Genomic DNA, 21,437 nt, shown 5'->3' with positions numbered 1-21,437 from the left:
GTTACTGGAACAGCTGAGGACTGGACTGCTTCCTGATACTGGAACAGCTGAGGACTGGACTGGACTATTTCCGGATACTGGAACAGCTGAGGACTGGACCGGACTGCTTCCGAACACTGGAACAGCTGAGGACTAGACCAAACTGCACCAAATACTGGAAGCCGGGATTGAACCAAATAACTGGATTGACTAGGAGCCAGATACTGGGATTGAACCCGGAGAACTGGATTGGTTATGAACCAGGTACCGGGTTTGAACCGGATAATTCGACTGGCAAGGAGACGGCTATCGGCATTAAACCATCTAACTGGATTGGCAATGAGCCAGGTACTGGGTGTGAACTGAATAACTAGATTGGCTGCAAACCGGGCTGCAGACTGCAGGTACTAGGCAGAGTAGTCTACATAGACTTCAGTGTGCGGGAGACCAGGATGGTGTCTGGAGATCCAACGTTGCACTGACAATTTGCCTCTGCACCTGAGACTCCTTTTATAGGGCTGACTGTGCTCTGATTGGTCGCAGCGATCACTTGAGTGGCTGGAAGCAAACAGGTGATCGAGTCCAACATGGCGGCACCCATTGTCCAGGCGTTGGCGGGAAGGTAGGCATGAGGATAGGTCAGACACAGCCGTGCCCACAGGCCTGATGAGGGTGAGTGTAACAGCGATGATATCGGTACCTGGGGCAAATAGTTCAGAGCATGGAAGCTATACCCAGATGGAAAGTCTGCACGTGCTATAGGGGTGGTTCAATGGCGCCATCGATGGGGGCAACTGCAGTTCTTGCACATTCATACACATAGATGTATACCAGGGAAGCACTTTGTGGCGACATGTGAATAAAGTCGCAGAGTAGAAATGCAATGGGGATTAGCTAGCAGCTTTCTCACTACCAGAGGCGGCGATGAAAACAAAGTGTAGTCAGCAGACTCAATACACGGCTGATTAAAAAGGAAATGAAGTCTATGGAATCTGCGCTGTTTCATTTCCTGACCCCAATGGAAGACGCAGTAGGGAGATGCGCATAAAAAAGAAAAAATAATAATTTAGGCATCAGTTTATGGGGATTTAGCTTCTTCTCTGCACCAGAGAAAAAGACGAAACAAATGTATTATTAATGATTCTCACCAGGGATCAGAGATGTGCGTATTATAACAGTAAAACCGACTTTTGTTGTTTAAGAGACATCAGTAAATTTATGAAATGAAAATAAATGGCAGATTTTAAATGTCATACATGATATAAACAGATACTGTAAAAATGGGTTTAATGTATTGTCCCCCGAGATCTATTCAGACCTACGGGCCTAGTTTATACTGTATATTGCTGTCCTTAAAATATACAGCAACTGCTGTGTCTGCGTATGTAAGGGCAGAATTAAGTGTTGCTGGAATGTAACAATACAGTCAGAATGAGATATCAGAGCTACAGTACCTCCTGCTTTCCGGCCGCCAGCACTTCAGATGGGGCAGTGCCGCAGCAGGAGGGCCATTTAGATGTGGTTGGAGTAACTATCGCTACTGCTTACATAGAAGCAGTGTCAGCAAGGTAGCGTCTAGATTCTTTTCGTGCAGAGGACCTTTCCCATAACCCCCTGGGTCCATGTCACAATCTATTTGGAATAGAAAAGTGTGGCGAGCGAAGCGGAGCGGAGCGAGACACCGAGCCCGATGCGTGGCGAGGGTCTAATGCTGCATAGAAGAAAAAAAATACCCCAGACGATCGGAGAACGAAGAAAAGATTTAGGAGCTGTAAGGGCGGAAGTTGTTTCCTGCCCACTCGTTTTGTCACGTCCAGGTCCTTTGCACGAAGGCATCATAGACACAACCGTGTCAGCAATCTGCATTTTGCATCACGCCGGTTCCCAGGCAGATACCCATAGTTCAAGTTCACTATCTGCTCCCAAGCCGATTATCATCTACTCCTGTTCACCATCAGCTCCCAGGCCGACCATTGATTGTTCCTGTTCACCATCGGTTCCCAGACTGAACAGTCACCAAGAGACTTTTCTGTTACCAGAAACAATCAGCTCCCACGCTGATTTATATACACATATCATCGTAGTTCCAGTTTGTAATTTCCCGTGTGTGTATGTATTATTAATTTATATCATTTGCGCACATGCGCAAGAATCTTCTCCAGCCTCCTCACTTTCTCCATCGCATCACCACTGACCCACTAGTGCCCCCTGCGGTAATAGACAGAAATACAGACCTGACAAGCAGCAGTGATAGCACTAATATGGCAAAGCAGCAGGGGGCGGCACGCCTCCTGCCCCATTACTGATCCAAACTGTGTCCAATGATGCATCATCCACCGGCTGCCTGACCCACGGGGTCGTGCAATTCAGCCACCACAGCTGCTACCTGGAGGCAAGGAAATCTCCGTCCTCTGATGTATATCGTGGCCTCTTCTTTGGGGAAATGGAGACCGTCACCCCCCCCCCCCCCCCCCGCCTGCAAATGGCATCAAACTGGCAATCACTGACAGTCTGATGCCGTCCTGCATTCATCAATCACAGGATCTGTTCGTGCATGCGTAGAACGTGTCCTGCACATGCTTAAAGTATCGATAATTGGTACTTTGCTACGGACACAACTTCAACCCCATCTGTATGACCCTCTAAATATGGTGCATCTTGTGACCCCTCTACGGGCGGCTGGAGGTGATCCCAATGCCTATTGCATTGTCTTTGCATTGCACACGCACAACTGGAAAGACCAACAAGACTTTCCTCTAGTCTCCAAACCTTCAAGCGTTCCCTGAAAACTCACCTCTTCAGACAGCTTTTCAAAATACAGATCCACCCACATAAACTTCATAAGCTATCTTACCCAACCACATACCCTCTATAAAGTCCACACATAACTATATATACTATACTTAAAGTATGTTCTCTTTTACACTCGCACACCACACCGACCTCAGACCAGCTTTGCTGTGTGACTCCATCATGTAGCCTATCAAGTTCCTTTGTAATCTGGCTAGACTAATTTGTAATTGTTGGAAATGGTGTGTGAGCAGATGTAGATATTGTACAGTTATATAGGCACACACCAGTAAATGACTATGAACAACCCAATTACTTATCCGGTGGTATTGGTTTAATGATAGCATGTACAGCCGTACTCACTGTTACATGTACACTTGTGATGGAGTGTAATGATGAGTGGGGATTCATACAGCATTCCAGCCTATGAGTGTTTACTGCAAATGGGTAGCGGTGCAGGATCCTGGAACATCTTTATAGCAGTTAATAATAAGGTTTTTCCTAGAAGATAAGCAGGAGACTTGTGCCGATCCCAGGATAGCCACAGAGATCCCATCATATCACACTATACAGTCTCCCACAGTAAAAGACAAGACATGCTCAGTAGAGATCTCTGTGGCTATCCTGGGATCGGGAATAAAACCTCCCTGGAGAACAGGTAGACTGGATTATGGGGGCGTTACAGAGATGGATGCAGCCGTGGGTCTGTACGCAGCGGTTGTGTCCATCTATTCGGTGCTTGGAAGGATGCGATTGCATAGTACTTGACAACCACGGGCGTCGTGGACTTCCGCTGCGCTTACTGGGTGCGATCTGGAGAATGCGGGCGTCTCTGGACCGTTTTTAGCTCAAACAAATGGTGTCGCACCGCCTGCCAGTGCAGCCAGGCAGGGGTCAACCTTAAATCGATGCATCCACATTTAAATTGCGGATGCATCGCGATGTGGCACCATACACACGCTGAGCGCCCTTGCCCCAAACATGTGAGCAGATGGATACAGATCTGCGTCCATCTCCGACTATCCTCCTACCATACCTGGCTGCTCTCTGCGGGAGAGAGCAGCCAGGTCGGCTCAGCAGGGGGGCAGGGGAGGGCTGTGACATGGGAGGCGGTAGACCGGAGGTGGGATGTGGGCGGGACAGGAGTGGGATGGGGGAGGGGTTACAGTGGCACCTCCTTTAAGCAACGCCCCCACGCTGTAATGCCACGATCACCGGCATTACACTGCAGGGGGCGTGGCTGTGATGACGCAATTCAGCAAGAATCGCGTCATCGACTGCCTGGTCCGCCCACTTTACACACTAAGTGGGCGGACCGGGCAAGGGGGAACCCCTGAAATTGGGAGACTTGCCTGCTCTTCCGGGGGCCGGGAGGGTCACCCGATTTTCGGGAGCCTCCCGGCCATTCCGGGAGAGTAGCCAAGTATGGCGCAGTAGCACACTCCTCTTACAATAGTAATATGTAGCACTTATTCTCATGTATCAAATCCCTATGGAGTGTAAGCATGCGTGCAGGGCCCTCATACCTCTGTCTGTTATTACCTACTTTTCCCAGTTGTAAAATGCAACGGAATATGCAGGCGCTACAGTATATAAATAAATGTTAATAATACATAATACTGTGTATTAATTGTGTACCGATACATTACCGTTTCCTGGTAACACTACAAACCAATACACCAATACTGTTCTCTCACGTACAGTATATACTACTGTTCTACACATTTCTCTATATACTGCCTCATTTGCATAAAGATGAGCAGAGCACTGTACAACTAACATAAATAAGAATAATATGCAGTTATAGTTATTATTATTAGTGCCTTGTGTTACAGTCTTCTCACATGCAGTTTAATTACCAAGTGCTTTTGTTTTGGACTATACTGTAGTACCACTTTATACAAGACGTCTAGAAGAACAGCTGCGGCCTCTACCCAATATTTATAAAGCGTCTCGGAGGGGGATGATAAAAGTGCTGTTTGCTCGCAGAGTATTCTCCGCTACGGAGTTTGAACAAAATTATTTCTCTTTTTCTGAGATGCAATTTTCTGTATTTAAAATTAAATACACTATCCCAGAAGTGCGCTGAAGTCACACTGAGCCGACATCTTGCTCATTTTTCTCAGATGAGTTTGTTGGTGATTTGAGGGCTGTGAAAACATTTAGGTACCTGAGCGACGTGTTATTTTGTTATTTGTTTAATAAAATTGCCTCTGACTTACTCCCTTCTGCAGCACTTACTGCCCGCAGAATCGCTAGCCGGCTGCTTCCCAATTGTACACACAGCCTGGGGCTGATAGAGAACACAAGTCAACCGTGATTGCTCCCAACCTGTGAGTCTAATTCTGAGTTGATCGCAGCAACAAATTTATTAGCAGGTGGGCAAAACCATGTGCACTGCAGGGGGGGCAGATATAACATTTGCAGAGAGAGTTGGATTTGGGTGGGTTATTTTGTTTCTGTGCAGGGTAAATATTGGCTGCTTTATTTTTACACTGCAATTTAGATTTCAATTTGAATACACCCCACCCAAATCTAACTCTCTCTGCACATGTTATATCTGCCCCCCTGCTGGCAGCCAGGTTCGGAATCTATCTTCTTGTGGCCTTTTCTGTAGCAGAGTAGCGGAGGTCCTGGCCGAGAGCATGGGAAGGGGGCACCCGCGAGCGGGGGGAGGGTGTTACAGCTGAGAGCAGGGGCAGAGGGGGGTAGCACCCGCGAGTGGGAACAGAGACGGCCATGAGTGAGAGATAGGGGCATCCATTCATAAGAGGTGGAGGGAGACATCTGCGAGTGGGGTCCGTCCATGAGAGGGGGGTCTGACCACCGCTGCCAATAGGATCCCTGCAACAGCGCAACTCAGTGATTACCGGCTCTGAGTTCCTCAGCTGTGACTGCCCTGTGACCAGCCAGGAAAGAAAAAGGTCGGGTGTAGCAGCATGTGAGATGAGACCTGAGCAAGCAGCTAGTGTATTGTCCCAACAGGGAGTCTACACACTCGGAAACGTAAGTAGCAACTAGTAATACACAGTGTAGAATAGGGGGCACCAGGTGGGTACACACAGTGTAGAATAGGGGGCACCAGGTGGGTACACGCAGTGTAGAATAGGGGGCACCAGGTGGGTACACATAGTGTAAAATAAGGGGCACCAGGTGGGTACACACAGTGTAGAATAGGCGGCACCAGGTGGGTACACAGAGTGTAGAATAGGGGGCACCAGGTGGGTGCATATAGTGTAGAATAGGGGGCACCAGGTGGGTGCATATAGTGTAGAATAGGGGGCACCAGGTGGGTACACGCAGAGTAGAATAGAGGGCACCAGGTGGGTGCATATAGTGTAGAATAGGGGGCACCAGGTGGGTGCATATAGTGTAGAATAGGGGGCACCAGGTGGGTACACACAATGTAGAATAGAGGGCACCAGGTGGGTACACACAGTGTAGAATAGGGGGCACCAGGTGGGTACACACAGTGTAGAATAGGGGGCACCAGGTGGGTACACACAATGTAGAATAGGGGGCACCAGGTGGGTACACGCAGTGTAGAATAGGGGGCACCAGGTGGGTACACGCAGTGTAGAATAGAGGGCACCAGGTGGGTACACACAATGTAGAATAGACGGCACCAGGTGGGTACACAGAGTGTAGAATAGGGGGCACCAGGTGGGTGCATATAGTGTAGAATAGGGGGCACCAGGTGGGTACACGCAGTGTAGAATAGGGGGCACCAGGTGGGTACACACAGTGTAGAATAGGGGGCACCAGGTGGGTACACACAGTGTAGAATAGGGGGCACCAGGTGGGTACACACAATGTAGAATAGGGGGCACCAGGTGGGTACACGCAGAGTAGAATAGAGGGCACCAGGTGGGTACACACAGTGTAGAATAGGGGGCACCAGGTGGGTACACACAGTGTAGAATAGGGGGCACCAGGTGGGAACACACAGTGTAGAATAGGGGGCACCAGGTGGGTACACACAATGTAGAATAGGGGGCACCAGGTGGGTACACGCAGTGTAGAATAGGGGGCACCAGGTGGGTACACGCAATGTAGAATAGGGGGCACCAGGTGGGTACACCGTGTAGAATAGAGGGCATCATGTGGGTACACATAGTGTATAATAGGGGGCACCAGGTGGGTACACACCGTGTAGAATAGGTGGGGATAAGGGGCATTAGAGAGACTTGTGTATTGTGCATTTGCAGAGACATCCTGGTACTCCGCATTGGAGATACCTATCTGTGTGCTATGGAAGAGTGGAGTCCTGGTGCTGTGTGTTGGAGATACCTATCTGTGTGCTATGGAAGAGTGGAGTCCTGGTGCTGTGTATTGGAGATACCTATCTGTGTGCTATGGAAGAGTGGAGTCCTGGTGCTGTGTATTGGAGATACCTATCTGTGTGCTATGGGAGAGTGGAGTACTGGTGCTGTGTATTGGAGATACCTATCTGTGTGCTATGGAAGAGTGGAGTCCTGGTGCTGTGTGTTGGAGATGCCTATCTGTGTGCTATGGAAGAGTGGAGTCCTGGTGCTGTGTATTGGAGATACCTATCTGTGTGCTATGGAAGAGTGGAGTCCTGGTGCTGTGTATTGGAGATACCTATCTGTGTGCTATGGAAGAGTGGAGTCCTGGTGCTGTGTATTGGAGATACCTATCTGTGTGCTATGGAAGAGTGGAGTCCTGGTGCTGTGTATTGGAGATACCTATCTGTGTGCTATGGAAGAGTGGAGTCCTGGTGCTGTGTATTGGAGATATCTATCTGTGTGCTATGGAAGAGTGGAGTCCTGGTGCTGTGTATTGGAGATACCTATCTGTGTGCTATGGAAGAGTGGAGTCCTGGTGCTGTGTATTGGAGATACCTATCTGTGTGCTATGGAAGAGTGGAGTCCTGGTGCTGTGTATTGGAGATACCTATCTGTGTGCTATGGGAGAGTGGAGTCCTGGTGCTGTGTATTGGAGATACCTATCTGTGTGCTATGGGAGAGTGGAGTCCTGGTGCTGTGTGTTGGAGATACCTATCTGTGTGCTATGGAAGAGTGGAGTCCTGGTGCTGTGTATTGGAGATACCTATCTGTGTGCTATGGAAGAGTGGAGTCCTGGTGCTGTGTATTGGAGATACCTATCTGTGTGCTATGGGAGAGTGGAGTCCTGGTGCTGTGTATTGGAGATACCTATCTGTGTGCTATGGAAGAGTGGAGTCCTGGTGCTGTGTGTTGGAGATGCCTATCTGTGTGCTATGGAAGAGTGGAGTCCTGGTGCTGTGTATTGGAGATACCTATCTGTGTGCTATGGAAGAGTGGAGTCCTGGTGCTGTGTATTGGAGATACCTATCTGTGTGCTATGGAAGAGTGGAGTCCTGGTGCTGTGTATTGGAGATACCTATCTGTGTGCTATGGAAGAGTGGAGTCCTGGTGCTGTGTGTTGGAGATGCCTATCTGTGTGCTATGGAAGAGTGGAGTCCTGGTGCTGTGTATTGGAGATACCTATCTGTGTGCTATGGAAGAGTGGAGTCCTGGTGCTTTGTATTGGAGATACCTATCTGTGTGCTATGGAAGAGTGGAGTCCTGGTGCTGTGTATTGGAGATACCTATCTGTGTGCTATGGAAGAGTGGAGTCCTGGTGCTGTGTATTGGAGATACCTATCTGTGTGCTATGGAAGAGTGGAGTCCTGGTGCTGTGTATTGGAGATACCTATCTGTGTGCTATGGAAGAGTGGAGTCCTGGTGCTTTGTATTGGAGATACCTATCTGTGTGCTATGGAAGAGTGGAGTCCTGGTGCTGTGTGTTGGAGATGCCTATCTGTGTGCTATGGAAGAGTGGAGTCCTGGTGCTGTGTATTGGAGATACCTATCTGTGTGCTATGGAAGAGTGGAGTCCTGGTGCTGTGTATTGGAGATACCTATCTGTGTGCTATGGAAGAGTGGAGTCCTGGTGCTGTGTGTTGGAGATACCTATCTGTGTGCTATGGAAGAGTGGAGTCCTGGTGCTGTGTATTGGAGATACCTATCTGTGTGCTATGGAAGAGTGGAGTCCTGGTGCTGTGTATTGGAGATACCTATCTGTGTGCTATGGAAGAGTGGAGTCCTGGTGCTGTGTGTTGGAGATACCTATCTGTGTGCTATGGAAGAGTGGAGTCCTGGTGCTGTGTATTGGAAATACCTATCTGTGTGCTATGGAAGAGTGGAGTCCTGGTGCTGTGTGTTGGAGATACCTATCTGTGTGCTATGGGAGAGTGGAGTCCTGGTGCTGTGTATTGGAGATACCTATCTGTGTGCTATGGAAGAGTGGAGTCCTGGTGCTGTGTATTGGAGATACCTATCTGTGTGCTATGGAAGAGTGGAGTCCTGGTGCTGTGTGTTGGAGATGCCTATCTGTGTGCTATGGAAGAGTGGAGTCCTGGTGCTGTGTGTTGGAGATACCTATCTGTGTGCTATGGAAGAGTGGAGTCCAGGTGCTGTGTGTTGGAGATACCTATCTGTGTGCTATGGAAGAGTGGAGTCCTGATGCTGTGTATTGGAGATACCTATCTGTGTGCTATGGAAGAGTGGAGTCCTGGTGCTGTGTATTGGAGATACCTATCTGTGTGCTATGGAAGAGTGGAGTCCTGGTGCTGTGTATTGGAGATACCTATCTGTGTGCTATGGGAGAGTGGAGTCCTGGTGCTGTGTATTGGAGATACCTATCTGTGTGCTATGGAAGAGTGGAGTCCTGGTGCTGTGTATTGGAGATACCTATCTGTGTGCTATGGAAGAGTGGAGTCCTGGTGCTGTGTGTTGGAGATGCCTATCTGTGTGCTATGGAAGAGTGGAGTCCTGGTGCTGTGTATTGGAGATACCTATCTGTGTGCTATGGGAGAGTGGAGTCCTGGTGCTGTAAGTTGGAGATACCTATCTGTGTGCTATGGAAGAGTGGAGTCCTGGTGCTGTGTGTTGGAGATGCCTGTGTGCTATGGGAGAGTGGAGTCCTGGTGCTGTGTGTTGGAGATGCCTGTGTGCTGTGCATTTGAGCTCCCTGTATGGACATTGCAATGAGGGCACACTTGCTTGCTGTTATTTATAATTGTTTCTGAGACACTGTGGCGCATGCCCCAAGTTTTGTGCAGTCCCAGGGGTGCTGCCCTGGTCCTGACTCTGATTGCCCTGAACCTGAACCCTTGTCTCAAACCTCACTCTGGCCCCTAGCCCTTGTATCCTAGCCCGGGCGGCTAGGCCAACCCTGGTGCCCAAACCCATAGACTAAGCCGAGTGCCCTGTCCCCTGGACCAAACCACTAAACAAACCCTGGTGAACTGTCCCAATCCGCTGAACCAACCCTGGTGCCCTGTCCCTAATGCCCTAGCCCTTAACCAAAACACTTAAACTGGCCCTGGTACCCTGGCCCAGTGCTCTGGAACAAGCCTAATACCCTATCCCTACTGCCCTAACCCAAACCCCTAAACTAGCCCTAATACCCAAACCACTAGCCCAAACCCCTAAACTAGCCCTAATACCCAAACCACTAGCCCAAACCACTAAACTAGCCCTAATACCCAAACCACTAGCCCAAACCCCTAAACTAGCCCTAATACCCAAACCACTAGCCCAAACCACTAAACTAGCCCTAATACCCAAACCACTAGCCCAAACCACTAAACTAGCCCTAATACCCAAACCACTAGCCCAGACCCCTAAACTAGCCTAATACCCAGACCACTAAACTAGCCCTAATACCCAAACCACTAGCCCAAACCACTAAACTAGCCCTAATACCCAAACCACTAGCCCAAAGCACTAAACTAGCCCTAATACCCAAACCACTAAACTAGCCCTAATACCCAAACCACTAGCCCAAACCCCTAAACTAGCCCTAATACCCAAACCACTAGCCCAAACCACTAAACTAGCCCTAATACCCAAACCACTAGCCCGACCACTAAACTAGCCCTAATACCCAAACCACTAGCCCAGACCCCTAAACTAGCCTAATACCCAAACCACTAGCCCAGACCCCTAAACTAGCCCTAATACCCAAACCACTAGCCCAAACCACTAAACTAGCCCTAATACCCAAACCACTAGCCCAAACCACTAAACTAGCCCTAATACCCAAACCACTAGCCCAAACCAGTAAACTAGCCCTCATACCCAAACCCCTAAACTAGCCCTAATACCCAAACCACTAGCCCAAACCCCTAAACTAGCCCTAATACCCAAACCACTAGCCCAAACCACTAAACTAGCCCTAATACCCAAACCACTAGCCCAAACCCCTAAACTAGCCCTAATACCCAAACCACTAGCCCAAACCACTAAACTAGCCCTAATACCCAAACCACTAGCCCAAACCACTAAACTAGCCCTAATACCCAAACCACTAGCCCAAACCACTAAACTAGCCCTAATACCGAAACCACTAGCCCAGACCCCTAAACTAGCCTAATACCCAGACCACTAAACTAGCCCTAATACCCAAACCACTAGCCCAAACCACTAAACTAGCCCTAATACCCAAACCACTAGCCCAAAGCACTAAACTAGCCCTAATACCCAAACCACTAGCCCAAACCCCTAAACTAGCCTAATACCCAAACCACTAGCCCAGACCCCTAAACTAGCCCTAATACCCAAACCACTAGCCCAAACCACTAAACTAGCCCTAATACCCAAACCACTAGCCCAAACCACTAAACTAGCCCTAATACCCAAACCACTAGCCCAAACCACTAGCCCTAATACCCAAACCACTAGCCCAAACCACTAAACTAGCCCTAATATCCAAACCACTAGCCCAGACCCCTAAACTAGCCCTAATACCCAAACCACTAGCCCAGACCCCTAAACTCGCCTTAATATCCTAACCACTAGCTCAAACCCCTAAACTAGCCCTAATACCCAAACCACTAGCCCAAACCCCTAAACTAGCCCTAATACCCAAACCACTAGCCCAAACCCCTAAACTCGCCTTAATATCCTAACCCAAACCACTAAACTAACTCTATAGTATAGTCTGTGTGTCTCCATTATGCACAGTGGGGCCCGGGGGAACCAGTATAACATTGTAGGATGGGTCCAAATTACATATATATAGAGAGAGAGAGAGAGATAATTAGATATATATATATAAAACACATGGATCCTGATGTCAAGCAATAAAGCTTTAAACGTCGATAATCTATCCTGTGTTGCTGTAATCGTGTCCTGTGTGCCACAGTGTAGATAAGGGGAATCATCCCCGAAACGTTACAAAATAAAGCACGCCCCACGGGGCTTTTATGCACGTTATACCCATCGTTTAAGCAGTCTCTGAGTGCAGCCTACCACAGTGAACCTTTGCATTTGAGGGGTATTTACTAGAGATGAGCGGGTTCGGTTTCTTTGAATCCGAACCCGCACGAACTTCACTTTTTTTTTCACGGGTCCGAGCGACTCGGATCTTCCCGCCTTGCTCGGTTAACCCGAGCGCGCCCGAACGTCATCATGACGCTGTCGGATTCTCGCGAGACTCGGATTCTATATAAGGAGCCGCGCGTCGCCGCCATTTTCACACGTGCATTGAGATTGATAGGGAGAGGACGTGGCTGGCGTCCTCTCCATTAGAATAGATTAGAAGAGAGAGAGAGAGAGAGAGATTGTGCAGACAGAGTTTACCACAGTGACCAGTGCAGTTGTTGTTAAGTTAACTTTTATTTAATATATCCGTTCTCTGCTATATCCGTTCTCTGCCTGAAAAAAACGATACACAGCAGTCACACAGTGTGACTCAGTCTGTGTGCACTCAGCTCAGCCCAGTGTGCTGCACATCAATGTATAAAAGCTTATAATAATTGTGGGGGAGACTGGGGAGCACTGCAGGTTGTTATAGCAGGAGCCAGGAGTACATAATATTATATTAATTTAAAATTAAACAGTGCACACTTTTGCTGCAGGAGTGCCACTGCCAGTGTGACTAGTGGTGACCAGTGCCTGACCACCAGTATAGTAGTATATTGTTGTATACTATCTCTTTATCAACCAGTCTATATTAGCAGCAGACACAGTACAGTGCGGTAGTTCACGGCTGTGGCTACCTCTGTGTCGGCAGTCGGCACTCGGCAGGCAGTCCGTCCATCCATAATTGTATAATTATATACCACCTAACCGTGGTATTTTTTTTTCTTTCTTTATACCGTCGTCATAGTCATACTAGTTGTTACGAGTATACTACTATCTCTTTATCAACCAGTGTACAGTGCGGTAGTTCACGGCTGTGGCTACCTCTGTGTCGGCAGTCGGCAGGCAGTCCGTCCATCCATAATTGTATTATAATATATACCACCTAACCGTGGTTTTTTTTTCATTCTTTATACCGTCATAGTGTCATACTAGTTGTTACGAGTATACTACTATCTCTTTATCAACCAGTGTACAGTGCGGTAGTTCACGGCTGTGGCTACCTCTGTGTCGGCAGTCGGCAGGCAGTCCGTCCATCCATAATTGTATTATAATATATACCACCTAACCGTGGTTTTTTTTTCATTCTTTATACCGTCATAGTCAGTCATACTAGTTGTTACGAGTATACTACTATCTCTTTATCAACCAGTGTACAGTGCGGTAGTTCACGGCTGTGGCTACCTCTGTGTCGGCACTCGGCAGGCAGTCCGTCCATCCATAATTGTATTATAATATATACCACCTAACCGTGGTTTTTTTTTCATTCTTTATACCGTCATAGTGTCATACTAGTTGTTACGAGTATACTACTATCTCTTTATCAACCAGTGTACAGTGCGGTAGTTCACGGCTGTGGCTACCTCTGTGTCGGCAGTCGGCAGGCAGTCCGTCCATCCATAATTGTATTATAATATATACCACCTAACCGTGGTTTTTTTTTCCATTCTTTATACCGTCATAGTGTCAAAATAGTTGTTACGAGTATACTACTATCTCTTTATCAACCAGTGTACAGTGCGGTAGTTCACGGCTGTGGCTACCTCTGTGTCGGAACTCGGCAGGCAGTCCGTCCATCCATAATTGTATTATTATAATATATACCACCTAACCGTGGTTTTTTTTTCATTCTTTATACCGTCATAGTGTCATACTAGTTGTTACGAGTATACTACTATCTCTTTATCAACCAGTGTACAGTGCGGTAGTTCACGGCTGTGGCTACCTCTGTGTCGGCAGTCGGCAGGCAGTCCGTCCATCCATAATTGTATTATAATATATACCACCTAACCGTGGTTTTTTTTTCATTCTTTATACCGTCATAGTCAGTCATACTAGTTGTTACGAGTATACTACTATCTCTTTATCAACCAGTGTACAGTGCGGTAGTTCACGGCTGTGGCTACCTCTGTGTCGGCACTCGGCAGGCAGTCCGTCCATCCATAATTGTATTATAATATATACCACCTAACCGTGGTTTTTTTTTCATTCTTTATACCGTCATAGTGTCATACTAGTTGTTACGAGTATACTACTATCTCTTTATCAACCAGTGTACAGTGCGGTAGTTCACGGCTGTGGCTACCTCTGTGTCGGCAGTCGGCAGGCAGTCCGTCCATCCATAATTGTATTATAATATATACCACCTAACCGTGGTTTTTTTTTCATTCTTTATACCGTCATAGTGTCATACTAGTTGTTACGAGTATACTACTATCTCTTTATCAACCAGTGTACAGTGCGGTAGTTCACGGCTGTGGCTACCTCTGTGTCGGAACTCGGCAGGCAGTCCGTCCATCCATAATTGTATTACAATATATACCACCTAACCGTGGTTTTTTTTTTCATTCTTTATACCGTCATAGTCAGTCATACTAGTTGTTACGAGTATACTACTATCTCTTTATCAACCAGTGTACAGTGCGGTAGTTCACGGCTGTGGCTACCTCTGTGTCGGCACTCGGCAGGCAGTCCGTCCATCCATAATTGTATTATATACCACCTAACCGTGGTTTTTTTATACCACCTAACCGTGGCAGTCCGTCCATAATTGTATACTAGTATCCAATCCATCCATCTCCATTGTTTACCTGAGGTGCCTTTTAGTTCTGCCTATAAAATATGGAGAACAAAAAAGTTGAGGTTCCAAAATTAGGGAAAGATCAAGATCCACTTCCACCTCGTGCTGAAGCTGCTGCCACTAGTCATGGCCGAGACGATGAAATGCCAGCAACGTCGTCTGCCAAGGCCGATGCCCAATGTCATAGTACAGAGCATGTCAAATCCAAAACACCAAATATCAGAAAAAAAAGGACTCCAAAACCTAAAATAAAATTGTCGGAGGAGAAGCGTAAACTTGCCAATATGCCATTTACCACACGGAGTGGCAAGGAACGGCTGAGGCCCTGGCCTATGTTCATGGCTAGTGGTTCAGCTTCACATGAGGATGGAAGCACTCAGCCTCTCGCTAGAAAACTGAAAAGACTCAAGCTGGCAAAAGCACCGCAAAGAACTGTGCGTTCTTCGAAATCCCAAATCCACAAGGAGAGTCCAATTGTGTCGTTTGCGATGCCTGACCTTCCCAACACTGGACGTGAAGAGCATGCGCCTTCCACTATTTGCATGCCCCCTGCAAGTGCTGGAAGGAGCACCCGCAGTCCAGTTCCTGATAGTCAGATTGAAGATGTCAGTGTTGAAGTACACCAGGATGAGGAGGATATGGGTGTTGCTGGCGCTGGGGAGGAAATTGACCAGGAGGATTCTGATGGTGAGGTGGTTTGTTTAAGTCAGGCACCCGGGGAGACACCTGTTGTCCGTGGGAGGAATATGGCCGTTGACATGCCAGGTGAAAATACCAAAAAAATCAGCTCTTCGGTGTGGAGGTATTTCACCAGAAATGCGGACAACAGGTGTCAAGCCGTGTGTTCCCTTTGTCAAGCTGTAATAAGTAGGGGTAAGGACGTTAACCACCTCGGAACATCCTCCCTTATACGTCACCTGCAGCGCATTCATAATAAGTCAGTGACAAGTTCAAAAACTTTGGGTGACAGCGGAAGCAGTCCACTGACCAGTAAATCCCTTCCTCTTGTAACCAAGCTCACGCAAACCACCCCACCAACTCCCTCAGTGTCAATTTCCTCCTTCCCCAGGAATGCCAATAGTCCTGCAGGCCATGTCACTGGCAAGTCTGACGAGTCCTCTCCTGCCTGGGATTCCTCCGATGCATCCTTGCGTGTAACGCCTACTGCTGCTGGCGCTGCTGTTGTTGCCGCTGGGAGTCGATGGTCATCCCAGAGGGGAAGTCGTAAGCCCACTTGTACTACTTCCAGTAAGCAATTGACTGTTCAACAGTCCTTTGCGAGGAAGATGAAATATCACAGCAGTCATCCTACTGCAAAGCGGATAACTGAGTCCTTGACAACTATGTTGGTGTTAGACGTGCGTCCGGTATCCGCCGTTAGTTCACAGGGAACTAGACAATTTATTGAGGCAGTGTGCCCCCGTTACCAAATACCATCTAGGTTCCACTTCTCTAGGCAGGCGATACCGAGAATGTACACGGACGTCAGAAAAAGACTCACCAGTGTCCTAAAAAATGCAGTTGTACCCAATGTCCACTTAACCACGGACATGTGGACAAGTGGAGCAGGGCAGGGTCAGGACTATATGACTGTGACAGCCCACTGGGTAGATGTATGGACTCCCGCCGCAAGAACAGCAGCGGCGGCACCAGTAGCAGCATCTCGCAAACGCCAACTCTTTCCTAGGCAGGCTACGCTTTGTATCACCGCTTTCCAGTATACGCACACAGCTGAAAACCTCTTACGGCAACTGAGGAAGATCATCGCGGAATGGCTTACCCCAATTGGACTCTCCTGTGGATTTGTGGCATCGGACAACGCCAGCAATATTGTGTGTGCATTAAATATGGGCTAATTCCAGCACGTCCCATGTTTTGCACATACCTTGAATTTGGTGGTGCAGAATTTTTTAAAAAACGACAGGGGCGTGCAAGAGATGCTGTCGGTGGCCAGAAAAATTGCGGGACACTTTCGGCGTACAGGCACCACGTACAGAAGACTGGAGCACCACCAAAAACTACTGAACCTGCCCTGCCATCATCTGAAGCAAGAAGTGGTAACGAGGTGGAATTCAACCCTCTATATGCTTCAGAGGTTGGGGGAGCAGCAAAAGGCCATTCAAGCCTATACAATTGAGCACGATATAGGAGATGGAATGCACCTGTCTCAAGTGCAGTGGAGAATGATTTCAACGTTGTGCAAGGTTCTGATGCCCTTTGAACTTGCCACACGTGAAGTCAGTTCAGACACTGCCAGCCTGAGTCAGGTCATTCCCCTCATCAGGCTTTTGCAGAAGAAGCTGGAGGCATTGAAGAAGGAGCTAACACGGAGCGATTCCGCTAGGCATGTGGGACTTGTGGATGCAGCCCTTAATTCGCTTAACAAGGATTCACGGGTGGTCAATCTGTTGAAATCAGAGCACTACATTTTGGCCACCGTGCTCGATCCTAGATTTAAAGCCTACCTTGGATCTCTCTTTCCGGCAGACACAGGTCTGCTGGGGTTGAAAGACCTGCTGGTGACAAAATTGTCAAGTCAAGCGGAACGCGACCTGTCAACATCTCCTCCTTCACATTCTCCCGCAACTGGGGGTGCGAGGAAAAGGCTCAGAATTCCGAGCCCACCCGCTGGCGGTGATGCAGGGCAGTCTGGAGCGACTGCTGATGCTGACATCTGGTCCGGACTGAAGGACCTGACAACGATTACGGACATGTCGTCTACTGTCACTGCATATGATTCTCTCAACATTGATAGAATGGTGGAGGATTATATGAGTGACCGCATCCAAGTAGGCACGTCACACAGTCCGTACTTATACTGGCAGGAAAAAGAGGCAATTTGGAGGCCCTTGCACAAACTGGCTTTATTCTACCTAAGTTGCCCTCCCACAAGTGTGTACTCCGAAAGAGTGTTTAGTGCCGCCGCTCACCTTGTCAGCAATCGGCGTACGAGGTTACATCCAGAAAATGTGGAGAAGATGATGTTCATTAAAATGAATTATAATCAATTCCTCCGCGGAGACATTGACCAGCAGCAATTGCCTCCACAAAGTACACAGGGAGCTGAGATGGTGGATTCCAGTGGGGACGAATTGATAATCTGTGAGGAGGGGGATGTACACGGTGATATATCGGAGGGTGAAGATGAGGTGGACATCTTGCCTCTGTAGAGCCAGTTTGTGCAAGGAGAGATTAATTGCTTCTTTTTTGGGGGGGGTCCAAACCAACCCGTCATATCAGTCACAGTCGTGTGGCAGACCCTGTCACTGAAATGATGGGTTGGTTAAAGTGTGCATGTCCTGTTTTGTTTATACAACATAAGGGTGGGTGGGAGGGCCCAAGGATAATTCCATCTTGCACCTCTTTTTTCTTTTCTTTTTCTTTGCATCATGTGCTGATTGGGGAGGGTTTTTTGGAAGGGACATCCTGCGTGACACTGCAGTGCCACTCCTAGATGGGCCCGGTGTTTGTGTCGGCCACTAGGGTCGCTAATCTTACTCACACAGCTACCTCATTGCGCCTCTTTTTTTCTTTGCGTCATGTGCTGTTTGGGGATGGTTTTTTGGAAGGGACATCCTGCGTGACACTGCAGTGCCACTCCTAGATGTGCCCGGTGTTTGTGTCGGCCACTAGGGTCGCTAATCTTACTCACACAGTCAGCTACCTCATTGCGCCTCTTTTTTTCTTTGCGTCATGTGCTGTTTGGGGAGGGTTTTTTGGAAGGGCCATCCTGCGTGACACTGCAGTGCCACTCCTAGATGGGCCCGGTGTTTGTGTCGGCCACTAGGGTCGCTAATCTTACTCACACAGCTACCTCATTGCGCCTCTTTTTTTCTTTGCGTCATGTGCTGTTTGGGGAGGGTTTTTTGGAAGGGACATCCTGCGTGACACTGCAGTGCCACTCCTAGATGGGCCCGGTGTTTGTGTCGGCCACTAGGGTCGCTTATCTTACTCACACAGCGACCTCGGTGCAAATTTTAGGACTAAAAATAATATTGTGAGGTGTGAGGTATTCAGAATAGACTGAAAATGAGTGTAAATTATGGTTTTTGAGGTTAATAATACTTTGGGATCAAAATGACCCCCAAATTCTATGATTTAAGCTGTTTTTTAGTGTTTTTGGAAAAAAACACCCGAATCCAAAACACACCCGAATCCGACAAAAATAATTCGGTGAGGTTCTGCCAAAACGCGTTCGAACCCAAAACACGGCCGCGGAACCGAACCCAAAACCAAAACACAAAAACCGAAAAATTTCAGGCGCTCATCTCTAGTATTTACCCCAGAGGAGGGCACCGGAGCCGGGTAAATAGAAGTCTGGAGTGCCGGAAGACATTGTTGTCTATATATATATAATCTATATGAAATGTGGTCAGGATCCCATCATTGGGAACCCTGGGATGCCAAAGTGCACGGACTCTTGAGAAGTAAGCTGCGAGGGGGGGGGGGTGTTTGGGGAGAGGTTAGGTCTAGACTGCGGTGGAGGGTTAGGCTGCAGGGTCGGAGGGTTAGGCTGCGGGTGGGGGGGGGGGGGGGTTAGGGTTAGGCACCCCTGGAGAGGGTTAGGGTTAGGCTGCGGCAGGGAGGGGGTAAGGGATCAGGGTTAGATTACTTAATAAGTAAGTGTCAGGATTTTAATCTCTGGGATGCCGCTGTCGATTGTGGCTGTGGAAATTCAAAAATGGCGTGTCTGTACTTTATTACCTGAGGGCTCGATATTTTGGCAGGGGTGGCAGGGGCTGACTATTTGCCTAGGGTGCTGAGAAACCTTGCACCGGCCCTGCACAAGATACATGTACGAAATCGACTTAAATTCAAATATACTTCAGCCCTAGTATTTTACAATGTTTCAATGCTTAGTTTGTATTTATAACACCAGTGCCACACCCAGGATAATTCATAGATCTTCCACTGATTTTTAACATTTTTGGTAGAGATGTATTAAGTCTTGGAGAGAGATAAAATGGAGAAGTTTTCCAAGGCAACCAATCTTTGTACGCAGCTGCTGTTCTAAAATATGTAAAATCAGCAGGAGACGGTTGTAGTACAAAGATGCAGGCCTTTGTGATCTGCTGCTGAGTCCCAAGACACAGCGGCGGATCCTCTACGTGAAATCGGCCATCTACTGTAAGTCACCCTCAAGATGACTGGTGTTTTCTTGCTGCGTTGGAAAATTCTTACGTTGTAAAATATTCCCCGTTGCCACCTGCTACTGACCCCTTAGCGGCTGTGGACTGTCCCTCACCAGACGTCTGCTGCCACACTGTGATGAATTACACAGGACCTGATCTGCACATACGCATCTCAAGGTTTCGTTGGTGCACTGTTAGTGGAATTTTTTCGGTGGTGCACCAACGGTTGGTCTAAAGCCGCACGACACTTATATGCACTGTTGCAAGTGGGCGTCTCAGTTTTGCATACCTCCCAACTTTGTCTGTGAGTGCAGAGGGACAGCTGCACACGCCAAATGATTGAGTGTGGCTGAGGAGCATAGCCTCGTGGGAAATGCAGCGATAGCGATCAACCCCCCTATTTTTTTCACGGGGGGGGGGGAGCTGTTGCCCAGTCCCCCTCTTTCCCATTAACAGACACTGCGCGCATGCTGAGTGAGAGTGGGCCTACCAACCCCTCACCCCACACTGCGGCCTGTGGGTGGTGGTACAGTGCCCTACAAATGGCACTGTACAACCAAAACCTGACAGTTGGGTGGTATGTCTTTGAAAATATCAGCTATGACATTAGCATAAGGACTCAGATGGGGCTGCAACAAGTGACATAGCCGCAACCGTATCTTCGTGCTAGTCTGAATCCAGCCCTGGGTGAGCTATAGCTGCTGCGCAGGGCTCTTGTGGGGACCCTGTAAACTTACACAGTGATTCCATCGATGAACCGGAGAGAAAGGCATTCATCGGCATTCCCAATATAGTGCCATTGACATACACATGAAATCATAATAGACCCTTCCTCCTATTCATACATTAATTGGCGCATCCTTTATTTCTATTTAGTCAGTAAAGTGAATCAGTTAATGAGTTTAGTGCTTGACACAGCTTGGAAGTGAATGGCGTCCATAAGGCATCTCAGAATAACATAACAAAACACACCTGGAAAATGAGCCCTGGAAACCATTATCATTCCATTCTAATTACATCAATACATTTCCATGCAGACATATGCATATTAAACAATTCTAATGACATAGACTACAATTCACATTACAAAATCACAGGCAGAAAAGGTCACATTTCCCATCATTTATATCGCATCGTTCCTCTGTAAACCTACAATTAAACGTCTACACATACACAAGTCACAAGTGTTACCATTAGATGTAGGGAGCTCACGCTTTACCCAGCAGATGCAATTTTCTTTTTGTTCCGTACAGTGTAAATAAATTTCTGGGACGATTTTGCTACAAAACATCCTGGTTTTTTGTGTGTGTGTATTTGTGACCTTGAAACGCTGCAGCTTTCTATTGTGCATGTCAAATCAATGACATTAAAGTAGGAGAAATCTTTAAAAATATATATGTTTAATCTCATTCATGCTGAAAAAAAGCCTAAAGTAATACAGAATCATTTTCTCTTGTATTGCTAAATCAAAAGACAGAGAAGCCGAACCTGAACAAACGCAGCTGAGATCTGAATGCAAACCTAAGGGGCCCTACACACTGGGCG

The sequence above is a fragment of the Pseudophryne corroboree genome, chromosome 11 (genome assembly GCF_028390025.1).
Source record: "Pseudophryne corroboree isolate aPseCor3 chromosome 11, aPseCor3.hap2, whole genome shotgun sequence".
Taxonomy (NCBI): Eukaryota; Metazoa; Chordata; class Amphibia; order Anura; family Myobatrachidae; genus Pseudophryne; species Pseudophryne corroboree.
This window is presented reverse-complemented; position numbering follows the sequence as displayed.